General features: G+C 36.7%; 1 protein-coding gene across 4 annotated transcripts in view; it reads right to left on the bottom strand.

Annotated features, from left to right (window-relative positions):
- The window catches only part of CALCRL (calcitonin receptor like receptor), a 100,329-nt gene that overhangs the window by 72,794 nt on the left and 9,423 nt on the right, over positions 1-18,112 (bottom strand). For 3 of the 4 annotated variants that reach the window (XM_077883519.1, XM_077883520.1, XM_077883518.1), the window contains one exon: positions 7,906-7,973. The exons of the other annotated variant lie outside the window; for it this stretch is intronic. The gene's annotated coding sequence lies outside the window, so the exon portion shown is untranslated. The remainder of the gene's footprint in view (positions 1-7,905; positions 7,974-18,112) is intronic. 4 annotated transcript variants of the gene reach the window in all.

Here is an 18,112-nt window from a genome sequence, read left to right as displayed (position 1 = left end):
GAAAGCCTCATGAACAGTAGCCAAATTTTTTTTTTTTTTAAATGTGGACATGCCCAACGAGGTCAATCTTCATGGTGGGAATTGATAGCTATTGGTTACGTAAGTTTCTCTTACTCTTTGGTGTCATGTAGACAAAACAGTTGACAGAGAGTTGAATTTTCATCTGGAGGTTTGGATGTCCTATAAAACAGCCTAAAACAATAAAAGTGGGCCTAAAGGCTGTCTTGAATTAACTAATTGTCACCAGGTCTATTTGCCAGGTTTATTGAATCATAGCGTTAGTTTCCTTTAAATCCAGAGTCTATTTCTCATGGCAGGCAAACTTCAGATTCAGCATATTAAAAGCTACAACAATTTGTGTTGGTTTTCCTTTGTCTTCTATCTACAGCAGTCTGAGAGAGCAAAGAACTTTTAGCCACAGCAGGAATTTCCTGTAAAATACAATAAATGACTGTGCTTTCCTCATATGCCACATCCTTTTTTAATTCCTAGGTCCTAGGCATTTTTCCACTGCTTTAGGTAGAAATTTTGCTCCCTCTTCCAGGAAGCAATACATGTCAATGTTTTTTCAGCTTTTTAATGATTAGTAGACATATAAATAGCATATCATTAAATACATTAGCAGAATTCTATACATTAACGGAGCAAGCCACTAAGAGGAAGCCTTGCCCAACTGGCACTATTTATTATTATTATTTTTTAAGATTTTATTTATGTATTTGAGAGAGATTGTGTGTGTGCTTTTGAGTTTGAGCAAGGGGGAGGGGCGGAAGGAGAGCCCTGGGCTGGGCTGACCCCGGACCATGACCTGAGCCAAAGGCAGCTGCTTTGAGCCACCTAGGCGCCCCCCATCTGGCATTTATAAGTATATTGTGACTAATAGAGTAACATAAACAGAAAATGAGATAATCCCAGAGAGATATAAATATGGGCAGTTTAGAAAGAGCGGGCTGGAAGTTAATAAGCAGCTCGTTTATAATCCTGATAGGTATAAATGAAGTGGCATGATGTAATTGGTAATTTTACTTTGTCACACTCAGGCTAGGGTGTGCATGTTCTGGGAAGATGAAAGATTTTGTCAAAATCAATATATACCAAAGAAAGATAAGTAATTTGGTTTGAAAGGAAGCTTAAGGAGGGTCTGGGAGATAGGATGGAAGACAAATGAAACAATAATAAGATATCGGAGCAAAACAAATAATGTTTTTGGTGGGGGGTGGGGAGGCAATTTTTTTTTTTTTTAATGTGGGGTTTTCCTAGACAGGGGAAATCCACATCCCATCAACTATTAGAATTCATCTGGAGTCTGACAGATTCTGGCTGGAATTTGGCCTGAAGGGTCTGATTCTTAGTCATAAGGATGGATCTATCCCACTGAACAAGCTTGTTAAATATCTTAACAATCCCTCCATAAGATACTCTCTGTACAGCTGATTGCTGACTTTATGAGTCCATGCATCTTGGTAGAAGGTTAGGGAGTTTTCCCATAGCTAATGGCAACCTCTTTATGTTTTTTTGCGAATGTGTTAAGTTCTTCATTATCAAAAATAAAACTTCATTATCAAAAAAAGTAAGCTGTTTGTTAATAATCAGAAATTACAGATATAAATTATTATACATAGAATTATAAGCCCCGGTTTCAAAAGGAACTTTCTTAACCTCCCTATGATTTATTATCCTTAATAACAAAAGAGAAACATTTTGCTATGTTCCAACCCACTGCTTGTAAAGCCATATATTTGTTTTACTTACTAGTAGCACCAACGGCACACTTCCATGTGATATATGTAGTATCTAGTCACGCTACCCCAGATCCGATTAGTCTTACTGTAATTAAGCCAGAAAGATGGAGAGAGGCAGAAAATCGATCACTGAGTGAGCAGGACATTTTAAGGACTGCAATGTTTGTTGTCTTTCTTTTCCTTTGAAGTCACTACATGGCTACTATGCAAGCCTCTTCTAATCTTTTTATAGGAAGATTTTCAATGAAGTCTTCGTTTCTCAAAATCTTCTATGCAACAAAATATGTACCTTGGCGAAATTTTATTAAAAATTTTTTCCCATCCAAATGACTTCCAATGAATGCTTTTTAAAAATCCTACCTGATTGTATTACCATTATGATTTTATTAGAAATAATAATAATGATGATGTTGATATTATAGTAGCTAACACTTTTGAAAAGTTTACCAAATACCAAGCCTTGATAGTACTAAAGACCTCTATCTCTATTTCTATCAATTTAGGTACAGGGTGGCCACCAAGTCTGAAAACATAAATGATGCATCATAGATGATTTTTCTCAGTGGCGCAGTTGGTTAAACAACCGACTCTTGATTTGGGCTCAGGTCATGATCTCAGGGTTGAGAAATCAAGCCCCAGGATGGGCTCTTCCCTAGGTTTAGGATTCTCTCTCTCCTTCTGCCCCTGCCCCTTCTTTCTTCCTCCTTCTCTAAAATACAATACTAATAATTTCTCACTTATAACAGATTAAAAAGTAATATTTGGTTTTTGGACTTTATGATCACCTTATTAAAAAGCATGTATGATAAGTACAATGTTTTTCTCAGGTTTACCTATGAGGAAAGTGAGGAACAAGTAGGTTTACTAACTTCACAAAGTGATTAAAAAGTGGTTGATTCAGGATTTCAACCAGGTAGTTTGGCTTTAGGATTTATACTCTAGATCAAATCATAGTAAATTTATTATAAATTTTGAAACATGATTTTTAAATGCAAAAGTAAAATTATATTATTAATACATAGTTAAATGAAATGAAGAAAAGGGTGAACTCATTTTGAAGGAGGCCTGGGTGGCATCAATGTCAACATTGTCCCTGTCCTCTTATTTATGGCCTAACGTATTGTTAGCACTTTGCAGAAATGTTTTGTAGTAAGACTCAAAGTGTGAAAGAATGCCCACATATATGTGTGCATGTGTGTGCATGTGTGTGTGCGTAAAGAAGTAAAAGGAAGACTATAGGGCAGCCCGGGTGGCTCAGTGGTTTAGCGCCGCCTTCAGCCCAGGGCATCATCCTGGGGTCCCTGGATTGAGTCCCACGTCGGGCTCCCTGCATGGAGCCTGCTTCTCCCTCTGCCTGTGTCTCTGCCTCTCTCTCTCTCTCTCTCTCTCTCTCTCTCTCTATGAATAAATAAATAAAATCTTAAAAAAAAAAAGGAAGACTATAAGAAAGGAGAGGTAAAAATGAAGAACTGGCCTACAGCTTGAACCCTGGGGATTTTCTAATGGCAAGAGTTACAATGGGGTTTAAATGAAGGTTAAAGATATAAAAATTGATTCCTATAAAATAAGCTGTTGCTGCCTACCCTTAGGAGTATCCACACCCTGGTTTATAGATCACTGGTCTAAAGTGTAAGACATATTAGATGATGAAATTCAATTCTACCTAAATAAAAATGCATTGCATTTGAGAACCATTATGCTGAGTACTACAGTCAGAAAAATGATTAAGGGTTAAATTATAATTTAATGTAAAGCAAATGTGAAAAGGAACAGATGATAAGTAAATAAATTTATGAAAATTCATACTATCTACACTACATATAGTGTGATTTCTATTAAATTTCAATGACAACTTTTTTAGCTATTAAATATGAAGTGAGTATTAAAATTCTCATAACAACTTAAATTATTATCATAACATTGGCATCAGAAATCATCTTATGGAAGGAACTGGGTTTTCTGGATAAAATACATTAAAGATGACATCGGGCCCCTCGCTGGCTCAGTTGATACAGCATGCAACTCTTGATCTAAGGGTTTTGAGTTTGAGCCCCAGCAGGGGTGTAGAGATTAGGTAAAGAAATAAAATCTTTAAATAAATAAATAAATAAATAAATAATAAAATAAAATAAAATAAAATAAAATAAAATAATAAAATAAAATAAAATAAAATAAAATAAAATAAAATAAAATAGTAACACTTGGAGTGGAGCAGGCACATGGCCATAAATGTTAGCAGGTGCTCAAATAAAAAAATTTTGTCTCCATAAATCAGTATCAGAAAATGTATTATTGTCTCTTCTGGAAAGGAATCAGGCAAATAGGTGATAAAGAGAAAGAATAAAGAAAGTCAGAGTGGATCCAGAACAGTGGAGAGAGGCTGGAAATATATAAGATACTGGGGGGATAGGTGAAAATTTAAAAATGGCGATGTTCACCATTTAATTTGAAGTGATTTGAAGTTTGCATTGCTAGCGTGTCAGTTTCTTCTGAGTCTTTCATTATGAAAATCTGCAATGAAGTCTACTATGCTCTAAAGCAATTTATATGTATACAACTTTTTATGAAGGTCAAGGAAGGAAAGGGCTATTTCAGGGATGAGAGTTAGGTTAAAAGTGAATTAGAAAGGAGTTTTCAGAGAAACATATTTTTAAGGGATACCAAGGCACTTGATCATGGCAACACTGAGTTTTGAGGTGGGTGTTTGACTTAGATTCATTCTTAAATTTGCATGTGACATATGTAAGTTAACATAAATAACAAGTATATATAACAACTGTTCCTCATCAGTTGTGCTAAATTCATTTTGTTGAATTCATAATTTTTATTTCAGTCATTTTTATTGGAAACATGTCTCATTATACAGCAAGATGAGAACAGGTATTTGGGGGGACATTCTAACTATTAGGAATTAAATCCTTTGATTCTTTAAAAACTACATTTAAGAATGTATTTTATATGTTTTTATACCTATATTTATAATAGGTCATATCTCCTAGAAAAATTGTCTTCTAGTTCATCTGTTTTTAACTCTGAGCAATGGGACAGTTTGCTGTAACACTTACAAGGGATGGTAGGACAATCATGCATGGAGTTGATCTGTTGAGCATGGTTCAAAATACTAGAGATACAACTTTTCTGGAGTAATTTAATACAATTTACAAACATCAAGTTCCAGCTTTACCTCAATTTACTTCTTACTATTCTAACCAAACTGACTCACTACTGATTCTCAGCACTATTCATATTTTCTGAGAAAAATGTCATCCTGCTCTGTTGGGGAAGTCTTACCCAATATTCAAGAATAAATACTCCTCCTGCAGATAAAGCCATTTAGAAGAAAATATATAATTATTTTATAGCCATAAAATAATTTTCAATAAATAGTCATTGTGTGTTAGTAGATGTAAAACTAAAATATATGAAGATGCTTAATTGCTTAATTATCTCCCAAATAATCTATAAATATCATGCTATTAAGGTAATGAATAATTCTTTAGAAAAAAAATTTTATTTATTTATTTGACAGAGAGAGAGAGCACAAGAGCACAGAATGGGGAGCAGTAGGCAGAGGGAGAGGGAGCCTGATGCGGGACTCGATCCCAGGACCCTGGGATCACGATGTAAGCCGAAGATAGACACTGAACTGACTGAACCACCCAGGCGCCCCAAGGTGATAAATAATTCTAAAATTTAACTGAGCAAATAACAAAAACAAAAAATAATTTTGTTAATAGAACTTAATAAATACAACAATTTAGTTAAATTTCAAATCAGTAATAGAAAAGACTAAATATTTAATGGAAAGTGTGAATACACCTGTCTATCAATTTGGTGGAAACACTTATATCTGAGATTCAGTTTCACTTGGATTAAGAGTTAAATGTGAAAGTGGACTTGTCACATTATTAGAAATTTAAAAATTAATATTGCTGCTATGTTGAGACATAGAAGAACTTTTAGTCAGATTATTAACCTTTAGTGATAACTAGAAACAGATCCTTCTATCGCCAAAATTCAATCCAGCCAGAGATAGTCTCCTTAGTTTTTCCCTCTTTCCCACCTCTTAGCCATCGATTATGTTTCAGAGCCTAAGTGATGATTTTCTAAATAAAGCGGCGCAAAAATATTCGAAGTTAGCCTTGAACTGTCACAAATCACTTGGTCGCGAAGAACTTCAGATAGTACTTTATGTCGTCCCGGTCCTTAATTGAGCAGAATTGCTTTCAGAGGTTCTAGAATCTCAGAGCTGAGTGGACCTGAGCAAGTCTCGCAGTGAAGGCTGCTTATTCTACAGACTTGGAAAGTAGGAGTTTAGGAGACTTCGTGCCTCCTCTCCTCCAGCCGTGGTCGCTCCCCAAGTCCCAGTCCTGTGCTTCTTTCATTAGGTTCACGTTGAACCACACACACGAGTCAAACTAGTATCATAGCAAACGGCAGGCCTGGGTCTCAGTTCTATTTTTTAACCTCCCCAGAGACAGTTTTCAGCAGCTTTCCTGCTGGAATTTAAACACGTCGCCTTAAACTGTCCTTGTTACACATAAGATTTTAAAAAGTGCAAAAGAGGCAGGAAACTTCTCCCCAGAAACGCACCAATACTCATATCAGAGATCAATCTAATGAAAACAGTTTAAATTAGTACCTTTCATGTTCAAGCCACATCCGATTTATCTCCTTCGCAGTATCCAATAAATGTTAAAATTTGTAAGTTGGAAAGACCCTTAGAAAAAATATCATGTCATCCTCATAGTTTCCACTGGTACACACAGGCAGTGGAGGTCAAAACTGGTTTTTGCCTAGTAAGTGAATTTCCTTCCATTTTATGCTCTTTCCTATATGTCTTCGTTAAGCAAAATTGGGGCTTATAAAAATTGATCTGGCTCCACTTCACATAAAAAAGTTCAGGAAAAAAAACCCGGCTGTCAGATATAAGTAGGCATTTTGAGCATTCAAACCTTGCTCTAAGGAACAGTGACTCATATAAAATGTAATGTGCTAAGGAAGCTGACACATAAAAGGATAGAACAACAATGATGAGTTCCCAAAGACGTGCTGTGGGAAAAAGAATAATTATAGAGGGCCTATTTTTGGGTCCAGCCGAATGACTTGGGAATTTGAAAATCAGAAGAAGGAATTATACCACTTAGCTTCGAATTTAAGGTAAAATTATTTAGGAGCGTTTTTTCATGAATGCTATTATCGTTTATCGGGATGATACATGATTGACTTGTTAACTACTTTGCAATCTAAAAATAAGTTAGGACAGGAAAACTAATTTTGTCAGGAAGGGGGCCTTAGGGTGTAATAATAATTGCATAATTAATATGTTATCTGACAGGGAAGTACAACGCTAAATATAAATAAGAAGACACATCTGTCTACAGCAGTAATCTTTTTGGAAGCATCCCTGCCCCTGAAGCTTGTAATTAATGCCCGGGATTAAAATGGAAACTGTTTTTGGCCAGGGAGTTCTAAAAATAGTCCCTAGAACAACTTAAATCTTTGAAACAGTTTACCTCCCCCCCCCCCCCGCCGTTTTCCTGTTTGCTTATTTATAAGTGATGTCCTAATCAAGTTTTACAATCACTTGTAGGAATAGAACAGCACCAGTGTGATTCAGAAAAGAAAGAACTCTAGAGAAGAACATTATTTAGTTCAAACGAGCAATCTAGCCCTATTATTTAATAACATCAGACATAATTCTGTTTTCTATGTACATATATACAGTTATAATAAGGTTAGCCACAGATATTATATACATGCATGTGTGTACCTGTGTGTGTGTGTGTGTGTCTGTGTGTGATGTTTGTGGCAAATATTAGCATATCACTAATATCACTAAATCTGATAGGACCCGATCAAATTAATTTAATGCTCCTAGTTTTCTGGCCCAGGGAACAAGAACTCGGGGGCTCAATGCGTATCCAAAGGTCCCAAGGAAATGACCTTGTATATTTGTCCATAAGTCCATCTCTGCCAGTATTTTGTTAGACTCCCTTTCAAAATTCCCTTTATTCAGGAGCTATTTGACATTAAGTTATAAATCATTCTGTGAAATCTTTCTTATTATTGTTTACATGTTCGTATTGTTTTCAACTTCATTGGAAATTAAACATGTTCCTTTCTTTAGGTCCTGAATGTTCTTTTGTAATGTGTGCAATACCTGAAAGTAGGGCCATCCAAAGTTTTGACAGGTGGCAGCACAAGTGGTTGGTGTATCATCGTAGAACCCTGGATGACAAGAGAACATTCCTGTGAATTTGGCAATATTATTAGTGAATAATGGGATTCCCTAGAATTTAACTTAAAGTTATATACTAGTGAGGTTTTTTTTGTTGTTGTTGTTGTTGTTAAAACCATAAACCCCTGTATTTTAAATGTTGAATTTTAATGGGAAGTTGGGAGGAGAGGTATCAGGCACTTTGAGGTTGCCAGGTTGCCATCATGCTAACCTGAAGTAATCAAAAACTTTGTTCTTGGCACTTTATTTTTTGATAATGAAGATTCTAAGGGGCACAAACACGAAGGATGGTCCCTGTTGTTTAAGATCTTAGCAATAGGAAGAAGTGGATGCCCTGAAATGTTCAGGAGAAATGTTCCAGAAGGGAAGGATTGGTCAGTGGTTCTGAGGATGGAATATCACAGGTTCAAGGTACAGGGAGGAGTTCTGGGTGATCCAAGTGGAATGAGTGATGGGCAAAGAGTGACATAAACCTGTCAATGAGGGAGCAGAGACTGGATGATGGCAGTTTAACATTTAACTTTCTTTAAACAGAGGACATTACCAAAAAGTAAGATCCACCCACCACCAAACAAAGACTTAATGTATATAAATGGAGTTTAAATCTATATTTTTTAAGATTTTATTTACTTATTCATGAGAGACACAGAGAGAGAGAGAGAGAGAGGCTGAGACACCGGCTGAGAAGCAGGTCTCCCTGTGGGGACCCCAATGTGGGACTCAATCCCAGGACCCTGGGATCACTATCTGAACTGAAGGCAGATGCTCAACCACTGAGCCACTCACGCGTCCCTATAAATGGAGTTTATATGCATCTTTTCAGACCCAAACTAATGTTGAAGACAAGATATAGCTACTTGTTTATCCTGCTGCACATTTACATGGTAATTGGGCTTACTGAACTTCAAAAATGTTAAATTTCTGTTCGCAAACTATTCATCTCCATTAGTTCATATTGTGATTCGGGAGGCTTTTGTTGAACTTACTTTTATGAATCATCAATTTGTTGCTACTTCGAATAATAATCTTTGGATGATTGCCCAGGATGTCTATGGAGCCATTAGGGGTATTTACGTGAAAACTATGTGAAGAAAGCTATGTCAAAAGCAATCTCTGTGTCTCTGCCTCTCTTTCGCTCTCTCTGAATAAATAAATAAATAAATCTTAAAAAAAAAAATGCAGTCTCTGCAATCAAATCTTTGTGACTCAAAAAAGATTCTTGGATTACTTTGTAAATTTATACACCTTCACATATTTTTAATAATTTATTATATATTATTATAGATTGTGTAGTAGTATATGTTATAATTAGCATCATGATCTTGTCTTATTAAGTAGATGTTTATTTTTACACCAACAAACACTGCACAGTTTTAGAATCTGGATTTTCTTCAAGCTATTTTGAAAAAAGTAAAAACTCTTGTCAGTCTCGGCTTTACTGGCCTATATATGGACTTCAGAAGGTTCAAAGTTGAAGTTTATTTTGAGGGATGCCTGGGTGGCTCAGTGGTTGAGCATCTGCCTTCCACTCAGGGCATGACCCTGGGTCCCAGGATCGAGTCCCACATCGGGCTCCCTGCATGGAGCCTGCTTCTCCCTCTGCCTGTGTCTCTGCCTCTCTGTGTGTCTCTCATGAATAAATAAATAAAATCTTTAAGAAAAAGAAGTTTATTTTGAGCATTTTCCCAACTTGCTTAAAAAAAAAAATAGCACATGAAATAGAAAGGACTGTGAAGTATGACTGGTTTTCTTCTGCATGGCCCTGGAGATTTTATTTCACTCCAGCTGAAAACACTATGAAAGAATCTTTCCATTCTTTTGGTGATTTGGGATGAGTGAAAAACAAGTATGTCAGTAGTTTCTTCTGGCTATCAGAAAATTTACTGATGACATAATTTTGATTAGTAAACATGTTGTACATGTTTTTTTTAATTAATTAATTTGTTTATTTATATTCATTTATTTATTTATTTTAGAGAGAAAGAGGGAAAGAACGAGAGAAAGCATAATGAGGGGCCGAGGGAAAGGGAAAGATCTCAAGCAGACTCCCCGCAGAGCATGGAGCCTTTTGTGGGGCTTGAGTTCACAACCTTGAGACCGTGACTTGAGCCAAAATCAAGAGTTGGGCACTTAACCAACTGAGCCACCCAGGCACCCCAATGTGTTGTACATTTTTAAAAGATTTTATTTATTAATTTATTCATGAGAGACCCAGAGAGAGAGAGAGAGAGAGGCAGAGACACAGGCAGAGGGAGAAGCAGGCTCCATGCAGGGAGCCCGATGGGGGACTCGATCCTGAGATCCCAGGGTCACGCCCTGAGCCAAAGGCAGATGCTCAACTGCTGAGCCCCCCGGGGTGCCCCTGTGTTGTACATTTTAATATCATAATGCATATGTCAGCATGGTCTGACTTCTACTGTCCTCTGAAAAATATCTGTATCTGTAGCACCAGAAATTAATTAACATCCAAGAAGAAAAGATGCAAAGAAGAGATAAAGCCTCTAGGTTTAAGCCCAGATAAAACTCAAAAGAACACCTATCTTCTTCAAGTAGGGCCATTGGCTGAACTGATTAGACAATGAAATCAAAATCAACTAAACCTCCTGAAAACACAAAAGAAATACAGCAAACAAGAATAACAGATAAACCTTCTTCATGTAATGTGATTTAACACAACAATTGAGCTACAAAAAATGTAAACCTAAGCATACTGATTAAGAGGAAATCAGAATATTGAAAAAATATATTGGTTAAATTCAGCTGATGTGCACAAGGGCAATCAAAGGGTTTCAGAAATGAGGGATTATGTGAAAGGCACAAGCTCCAATATTCTGTAATATTTTTATGAATAAGAAATAATTTTTACCACAGTAGAGAGACACCAGCTCTTTCAAGAGATTTATAAGCTCCATAAATGATCTTAACTATGCAAAAGTTTATAAAAAGCATACAACACATGTTATTATACATTTGTTCAAAGTCATAGATGTTCAACACCAAGATTGAACCCTACTACGAACTGTGGATTCGGGGTGATTATGCTCAGGTTCATCAGTTGTAACAACTATGCTACTCTGGTGATGGACATTGACAGTGGCGGGGGGGGGCGGGTGTGTGTGCATGAATGGGGACGGCGCAGTAGGGGTAAGCTTTGTTCCTTCCATCCAATTTTGCTGTGAACCTATAACTGCTTTAAAAAATAAAGCCTATTACAGAAAAAGTGCACATGCATCCAAATGGAATTAGTCATTTTCTTTCTCAATTTTTAAAAGAGATTTTGATGTGTCTTTGATGGGGTTTTTGAATAAAGGAAATAGGAAGTTAGGGATATGATTCTAGGGATTATCAGTTCGTGGTCTTGTCACGGTGAGAAATGCTATTCATACACTCGGAGTTCTAAATGTACTAAAATACACTCTTTCCTTTCCCCGGACCACCTAACAAAAACGAGATAGTTAGTCCTTCTTTTAAATAATTATAAGCAAAAATGGCTTGGCCATAATTCTATAGCCTCAAGTCACTGCTACCCCATTAAAAACAAATGTTTCAGAGAAAATTTTTAATTCTTTTCATGTACCGATTTTCGGTGATGCATAATCAGGGCAACGTACATTAAAATCACGATGAGATATTATGTTACTCCCACGAGACTGGCAGAAATTTAAAAGTTTTAACCATAATGGAAAGTGTTGGAAAGGACATGGTGCAGTGGAAACTTCAGACCCTGTTGATGAGAGTATAAATTGGTACAAGCACTTTGGATTGCTAAAGTCCTGAAATCCCACTCTTACGTAGATTCCCTGAAGAAACTCAGGCATATGTGTACCAGAAGATTCGTGAGAAATTCACTCGTTGCTTCATCGTTTGTAACAGTAAAATGGTGGAAGCAATCCAAATGTGTCTCAGCGGGAGCAAAGAGAAATGCACGCTGGAACCCTCATAGTGTGGGGCGCTGCAACCGTGGGAAGGAAGAAATCGCACATGCATTAATAGGGCTGCGTCCCCAAAATGCTAAACGAGAGAAGCAAACTCTGGAGGCTCTGGTTCAGAGGGATGGGACTTTCACAAAAATAGCAACAGCAGAACTAAAAGACACGTTGCTTAAAGCATGTGCATATGTGACAAAGCCCTAAAGTACCCTAAAGTACCCTAAAGTACAGCAGAGGAATGACAAGTGCAAGTTTGGGGTAATGGTCTAACTTCTGGGGCCATGTGTGGGACTTAACTGAGAGGAACATGATGGACACGCCGGGTTCCAGGTAGACAGGCATCGATTTGTTTAAATAATATATTTGTGGTATGCATAATCCTGTGTGTGCCCGATTCTTACAATTATAAAATAGTTTTGTAGGCACGGTATGGAGAGTGTGACTCCGTACCCTGGAATTAGGTGTTCGTTGTGGAATTATGGAGCAAGATATCAAAATGCAATGTCTGTGGAAGAGGCCGGGGCACTGGGGCGGGAATGCGGCTGCCTCACACATTACCAACCCAATTTGAAAGTTTACCTCCTTCGGTCAGAATATTGTTCAGATTAGACTCCCTTGGAATATTTCACACTTAAGACATAGTCCATGTACAATTTAAAAGCTTAAAGTTTTGCAAATATGACTTAAGTGTATGACTTATTTTGACTTTAGGTTACTTTCCTAGTTATATGGAGGAAATTTTGGAATGCCAGGGGTGAAAAGTTCATAAATCAGTTTGCATGTGTGTGTGTGTGTGTGTGTGTGTGTGTGTGTGTATTTACCCCTGAGTCCAGTCAAGGAAGAAAGGGTCAATAAAGTTGTATTTTGGATTATTACCAGGTTCTCAAGACTTTTAAGTGAGGATGACTCAGGCAGGGAAAATGCACCCCCACATCACAAAATTAGTAATTTTCAAAGCCAAAATTGGAAGAGAAAGTAACATATATGTTTTGTTATTTGTATGTAGTTCATGCAATCAATGCTGGCTGTTTTATTATTTAGAAAGAGAATCATTTGGTTTAAACATGTGTCTGGTTCATGCTTTGATTTTGTTGTTGTAAATTTGGACCTGATTGTGTTTTTATGTCTCATTCTCAGCATAGCCAGAGTTCAGGAGAGGGAACGCTGATTTCAGGGCACACAGGGCTCATTCAAGCCTTCTCCCCTCTACACGCTGAGCCATCAGCCTGAATTGGTAGGTCCGAAATGAGCCCGGTCGTTTGTATCTTACCAACCAGTCCTGCTGCTGTCGATGCGCTGTGATTAACCCAGCTCCATGTCTGGGCTGCCTTTTGAGAAAGTGTCCTACACAGACTACACTTGCCAGTGGGTCAGACTCCATGAATCCTTAATTGTGCAGACATTATCTTGACCAATTGGGCCCAAGCCTTAGAGTATGATTATCATCCAGGGGCTGGTGTTTGCTTCTCACACCTGCTTCATATCAGAAGGAATAACTTCTAGGCTTAACCCTCAACCTAATTTCCCAAACCAAAGGGCAGGTAAAGTCTTGCTATCTGAGCTGTTAGACCAAGCAGCTGGAAGGTATTTGCATACAACGACGTAGACATGGCCATGTATTCACAGCGTCTCCGCCCATCTTAATTTATGCAGTTCAGGGCTGGATTTTTACTTTCTAACCTTTATGGCAATAAAATATATCTTATTGAACCAACTTATCTCCCTTTATTGCCTCTTTCATCTTCTCTTTCGTTTTCTCTCTCTTTGGTTCACTCCCCTTTTCTTGATCTAATTTCTTTTACTTTTAAAGCCCATCTCTCACTCTGGTTTCATGTTCACGCAGTGAGTGATAATTTCTAAGTCAATTACATTCTGACAGTCATAGAGATAGAGATATAGAGATAGAGATAGAGATTGGTTCTGTAGATAAAAAATTTTCTGAACCTTTTCTTTTCTCTGCTCTCCAGATTGGCCCCTCACTCCCTAACTTGTTCCTTTCATGTCTTGTTTTATCAGCTTCTGGGGGAATCTTCAAACCCTCCATCTTGTCATTTACCAAAGACACTATCACCAGACCTGTAACAAAATACCGTGTTCTGGATTAACTCCGAGGGTGGGAGGCATGTGAAGATGGAGAGCACATTTGTTCCTTTAGAGACATCGGAGGTGAGGACAGTTGGAAAGAGGAATTAGTTAAAATAGGACTAATTAGAGAATTGTTAATAACATTTGTTTGGGGAGGGACACCTGGGTGGCTCAGTGGTTAAGTGTCCGCCTTCCACTCAGGGCGTGATCCTGGAGACCCAGGATCAAGTCCCATATCAGGTTCCCTGCATGGAGCCTGCTTCTCCCTCTGCCTGGGTCTCTGCCTCTCTCTCTGTGTGTCTCTCATGAATAAATGAATAAAATCTTAAAAACACACACACACACATTTGTTTGGGGCAACATCATGAACTTCAAAGCTGATTTAAGATCATATTTTATCCTGTAGGCGAGCTAGCTGTCTCTGGTGTTACTATGAATCTTCTAGAATAGAGATACTTAACACAGTCAAGGTGATCTAGCGGATATAAAGGCTGAAAAATCGCTAAAATAATATATGAATATTAGGATATACCTTTAAATCCACTAAGCAGTGGAGAGCCAACTGTGATATTTAGTGAAACCTTTTTAAATTGTCAGCAATTTCTTATGTCAGGCAATTATTCAAACCTCAGAACAGCCTTTTTTTTCATCCTACAAGTAGCACTATTAGAAAAAGTTCTCAAGATTATGTGGTGTCTCTGCTGAATCTTGATGAGAGAGAACAAATAGTTTGGCACTGCCTTTTTCTGAATCAGACTGCTGGGAGTATCTGTCATGGGAAGAGCTGATTACTAGCTTGAGAAAGTATAAAGTGTGTCTGCTCCCTGTAAGAAATTAGTCATTTTTTGCAGTCTATTTTTTAAATGAGTTCCTTATTCTTTAAGTTCTTATTTTATTTTAAAAGATTTTATTTTTTAAGTGATCTCTACACCCAACATGGGGCTTGAACTCCCAACCCTGAGATCAAGAGTCACATGCTCTTCAGACTGAACCCACAAGGCTCCCCTGTACAATAATTTAGTACGGAGTACTTGCGTTGAAACTTTTATTGGCTCTTATTGATGTAAAGTTTATTTTTAAGTGCTTTTCCCCCACCATTTTGCCAAGCCTCTCTAGATTAAAAGTTGTCAGTTGTCTCCTGGTCTCAGCTTAATTTTATTATTATTAATTTTGTCTATTTTAAGCTACCTGGGACAAAGAAAATATGTTATAGAATATTGGGTTGTGATGCTATATGTAAACACACCAGAAATAAATTGAATGTAGACTAATCCTTAAAACGAAATACATTTTTGTTAGGGCATTGGTATCATTTATGTTTTGTAATCAGAAACTGATTATAAGCACATTATTCAATAATGACCATATCCAATAAAGCCAGGAAGTTCAAGAAAAGTTAAAGAACAGGAAAGGATGGTGCCAAGAAGAAGCTATTTGACAATTTAATGTTTGGAGCAATACTTCATTTGGGATGGAGGGTTGTTTAATCCAGACAAGTTTTGTTGCTTGAGGTTTAAAAGTCAGTCAGATAATATGTTGAAATAACCAGTAAAATAACTTTAACATATTTTATATATGTATTTTCTCTGAATATTATGAGCATAATTTGAGAAGTCTTTTTCTCAAAGGAAGATTACGGTTTCCATAAATGACATGCATATCTGGGCTCAGAAGAAAAAAAATCTGATTATAGTATTTCTAGGTGAATGAATGATTAGCAGTCCATTTTAAAAGCAAATCAAGTTAGCTATATGAATCTCAACACATAGAGAATCTAAATTTAAGACAAATATTGTTATAACTTGTGAGAGGAGTCCATTCAGAAGATATATTTTGTGAAAATCCACCATGAAGTTTTCAAACAAACCGTGACTCTACTTGATGACAAATATAGATTTCCATTTATAAAATAGTTCTTTGGCTCTACACTTGGAAAACTTCCAAAACTACACAAGAATGAAAGGGCATTGACAGTTGGCATTCTTTTTAGAATTGTCTTTCAATATTTACAAATCAACGCTTAGAAGCTTCATGAATCATAGATTTTCACACACATAACTCATCACTTATCAAACAGTTGTATAATTTTTTGTGAATTAAATTTGGATTCTACATATATACATATTTTTAAAAGATTGATTCACTTTTTTTCAATGTCACTGCTATGAGTTTTTTCTCCTTCTATAGACTTTTTAGGGTTATTGTCCAGAAAGGCAATCAGTAATGGAGCAAGACTCTTGTTGGGAGGCCACAGTTGGCAGGTCTGCCAGTTTCAACAAGAAATCCTGCCAAGTTCAGCCATTGTTTGGCCATTTGGGGAAATGCTTCAACATTTTGTGTTAAAATGCCCAGCAACCTTCTCATTTACCCTAGTTTGAAAGGTCACTCCTTGGAATTCAGTGAAACCTGAACACTAACTACATTACAGAAAGCATCTTTACTAATTTATTTCCCTTTACAAAAGCAGTGGAGTGATAAGTATTAGGTTGACCTAAGAATAATAAAATGATAATTAGTTTCTGAATATTTTCTCCCTCGCCATGGGTTGTGTTTCTAACACCTCCAAAGCTTCAGCTCTAGCATCTCTTGTACACTGCATACAAAAATCACAGAGAGTCGCTGTTTAGTTTTCTGTGGAGACAAAGAAACATATTTACTCACTTAATCACTTATTAAGCAATACTTAAGCACCTACTAGGTGCTGCCATTTATTTAGATGCTTGGGATATATTAGTGAATAAAGAAAAAACAGCAGAAGTGCTTGTACTTGTAGAGCTTCCATGTTAAAGATACGGACAGAAAATTTGTAAATTATAGTTGATGGTTTGTTGAAATGTGATTGGTGTTACGGGAAAAAGCTAGGACAAACCAAAATAGATGAAGATGAGCCAAAGGGTCATGGTGGTGCAGGTGTAGCTGACTTTGAATAGTGTCTAGGTTAGGTCCCAAGGAACAGTTTGTACCTGAGCAAAGACTATAGGGGGGTGGGGGAGCTGGCCTATGGATTACTGAAGCAAGAGCATTCTGTGCTCCCTGCAGGAAACCCATGGATAATTTTTAATCTTACTTCAGATAAGGTGCTTATCTTTTTAAAAATTTTATACCAATTGATATCAGAAATTCAGGAACTATGGGCCCACACATAAGAAAGATTAGCATTTTCTTTCATATTCAGGTGCTGTAATGGTGGGTATGTGATGAAGAGTAGAAGAGACATGGTAAACTCAGAAAGTTACTCCGTTGATTCATTCAAATAGGTTTCCTGTCATTAATCTCTATTATAATCTTATATCAATAAATAGGATGCACGATGTTTGTTGTTTATTACAAATTTAGTTTAATTCTAAAGAGTTATCTGAGTTAGGATTGATAGAAAAGATAGAAAAGCTCCTACGTTATATTTACAGGCTGCATCCTTCCATGATTATAAAGTTCTGCAGTTATATCTGGGAATAAAAACATAGACCAGAATGGAGACCAGTCCTTGAAGTCTATAAGACTTTGAGTAGTTAGAAGTAGAATGTTGTCTAAATGTAGAAATGTAACTTTTTGCTTTTTAAGCATACACTATTTCAGAATCTATATCATATTTATACTCAATGAAGTCCTTCGAAGACATATTGAGCCAGAGTCTCCTATTTCTAAGTTAGAAACTCATTAATTAGATTTATTTACCTTACTCAGGACTCTGGCTTCAGAAACTATATGTAACACGAACAGTTTTGAACATGTAGTCCTTTATGGTACAGATAGTACCAGAGTCGATAGAGTTGAGAGCCTGCAACTTTGAATATGTAGTCTTTTATGAAGTTAGAATTTAGTGAATAATCAGCTTTCAGGGTTAACCTGAAAAAAATCACACAATTAGTGGATTTTCAAAGGATGTGTGAGTTATACAATGACCCAAACATAAACTCTCTGTTAATTTTGGTGTATTTATTTTGAAGGAAATAAGCTGGAATCTAGTTCTTTAAATATGGACATGTATTAATTTTAAGATCAAAAAGATTCAGTTCAGTGTTTTCTAATAATTTTGAACTGATAACATGGAACACAGCACAGGAAATCCTTTTGGAAAGTGCCTAATTAAGGAGGTTAACTCATGTGAAGAGTTC

The sequence above is a fragment of the Canis aureus genome, chromosome 34 (genome assembly GCF_053574225.1).
Source record: "Canis aureus isolate CA01 chromosome 34, VMU_Caureus_v.1.0, whole genome shotgun sequence".
Taxonomy (NCBI): domain Eukaryota; kingdom Metazoa; phylum Chordata; class Mammalia; order Carnivora; family Canidae; genus Canis; species Canis aureus.
The sequence above is the reverse complement of the archived record's forward strand: the minus strand, read 5'-3'. Positions and strand labels throughout refer to the sequence as shown.